Below are 2,632 nucleotides of genomic sequence, written 5' to 3'. Positions count from 1 at the left end.
TTGTGAACAACTAATGCATAGCTAAATTGTTCTCTATATGTATGGGTTTAAAATCAGTAATATTATTAATAGAAGAAGTAAATATGTTTATTTGGGTCAAAGTTTTGAAATTTCCTAAGTGAATCATACATAATCCATATTATTGTTTTGAAAACATCAGGATCATTCTAGAATGTTATTTTCCATTAGATAATGTTTTTTTTAAATTATTATTATTGTTTTTTAATTAAAGAAAACGCAAATTGTGACATGTGACATAATCTTGCAGCTGTTAGGACTTGGTCATTCGTGCTTTAAGTTCTAGCAGAATCAAGTTGTATGTTGTGTCCATTTTTAAAAAAATATTTCTGGCTGGAATCTTTTTCTTCAAATTACTGAATTATAGTGATTATTTTCTCTGGAAATACAAACGTGCTCTGATAAAATTCTTGGATAAAGACATTCACTGGAATTTATACTGAATTCAAACCTGGAATTATGTTACTGTGATTCAACAAAAGACTGTTTACACATCAACACTCTATAAATTATCACAGATATGTCATGGTCTTAAATTTTCGGATTTATTCTGGACTTGTACTGAATTTTATTCAGGACTTTAAATTACTAGGACTTGTCTGTAATTCTTCGATTATTTAGGGATTTAATTCGCAATGCCGTAAGTTCTTTTTTCTCATTTTCACTTTGCATTCTAGGGCAACTAATTATTTGTTAAATTTTACAAAGCAATATTTTCGCTGAAAATTCGCTGTCGATTGTAAGAGTTACTTCCCCTAGATCATCGTGTTTTGTTGTGTCGACCAAAGCAGTAAATCTGTCACTGTTAACTGCAATAAATCCAATTTGCTGAATGGTTTTGTATGCTAGGAAGGGCCGACAAGAGGGAGGGGCAACTGGAGATATATCCCGATCAACACTTTTTAATTTTATAAAAGATTTCTTTTTTTAAAACAAGAACTAGGAATGGCCCTGTTGTTTCTTACCCCATGGTCCGTGATTTTCAGATCAGCTTCTCTAAGTGGTTTCATGTGTGACTTATTCCACATTTTTACGGTTAGTGTTGTCGGCTTGAATGTTCTTTACGAACATACTTCTTTCAGATAGTGCTCATGTCGGCGCCGCTATCTAACTGGAAACACACTTCACAATTGTTGACATTCATTAATGCAGAAATTTTACTTTTCTGACTGGTTTATATGTTATTAAGACAATTTGTTTGTTCTTCGTGCGTTCTATTAGCACTAAATAAATGGATTTCATTTTGAAATTATTTTCCCCTTTGCACAGGTCACATGTTTTGCCACAGGCCGGACCATTTTCCTTCTTCAACTCGTGTTTGCGTTCCCAGAAATTGCATTCCTTAAATGAAACGCTATCTTTACCCTAAATGGTGAGGACGGTTTATTTCGAAGTTTGCCAATCCCAGGTTAACTGTCAATATCTCTTTCCCTTTTGCTTCTGGTTTGTACTTTATTTCCATGGTTACTTTATTCATAGTCTCTCTGCCTGAGCCGTCTTTCGCCAGTTGTTTTGTTCAGGGTTAACTTGTCTTCTCTGGTTAAACATTCCTGGTTTTCTCGTAACTGTGAAAACTATTTTATGTCTTATCATTTTATCCTTCCAGTTAGGAAGCTGTCTAAAAGTTCTTGGTACGGTACATTCCAGAACCTAACTGATTCCAGAACCTGAGGTTTTTCAAGTACCTTGTCGGGTTGTTGTTTTTTCGTCATCTGCGTCCCATACAAAATGATCACAAATATCCAAAATATGCTGTCCTCGAATATGCAAAATTACTGCCATTTGTACCTCATCATCTTTATTAGTTGCTCAACTTGCAGTTAGGTAAATCTGCACTTGTTTGTTTCCAGTGCTTAAAGTTTTCTGATACGTTACCGTTGGTTACATTTAATATTAGCGGTAAGCGGAATGTGTGTAGGAGACCGTCGGCCATGTTATCGTTAGTTTTCCCGTCACTAGAACATTAGTGTGATGAAGGGTGCAAAATGCGTAACTTCTTAAATCTTTTACCTATAAAACTTCAGAATTATCGATACGTCCTTAGTTGGTCACCGCTGCCACCATGTTGATATATTGTCCACTAGTAGGAGACATGCCAATCAGCTGCTTACCAGGCAGATAAATTCAGACGTGTTCTGATTGGCTAGATGCAGGTCAAATTTCAGCAACGACGTTATTTCGTCTCGTCTGTCAGTGGATTAAGACATGACGAATGCTATGCTCAGGATTTTTGAGAAACTAAATCATATTCCTTTTGATTTGATGCAGGTATATCTCGATGAAAGGTCGTTCAAGTTTGCTGGACCGGCTAGTAAGCGGCTACCTCATGCCGACACCAAATGGAGTTGGCGAATTACAACTTTTCGATAGGGAATGGACACTGACCCTACACCCCAACATAAACGTCCAAATATACAAAATGGGCTGATAAAGGTCAGAGGAAACTCGGACTAACGTGTTATCGGCAATACAACTTTATTAAGTCATGGCGTACGTACAACACATTACATCATAATCCAATAACAGAAATCAGTGAGCCTAATATGCTCTGTTTAAAAATATACTACATTAATATTTTTATTCAATAGGGGATGTGTAACAGATACAAAGCCAG

This window comes from Sinohyriopsis cumingii, chromosome 1 (assembly GCF_028554795.1).
Source record: "Sinohyriopsis cumingii isolate HCF-2022 chromosome 1, ASM2855479v2, whole genome shotgun sequence".
Classification (NCBI taxonomy): domain Eukaryota; kingdom Metazoa; phylum Mollusca; class Bivalvia; order Unionida; family Unionidae; genus Sinohyriopsis; species Sinohyriopsis cumingii.
The sequence above is the reverse complement of the archived record's forward strand: the minus strand, read 5'-3'. Positions refer to the sequence as shown.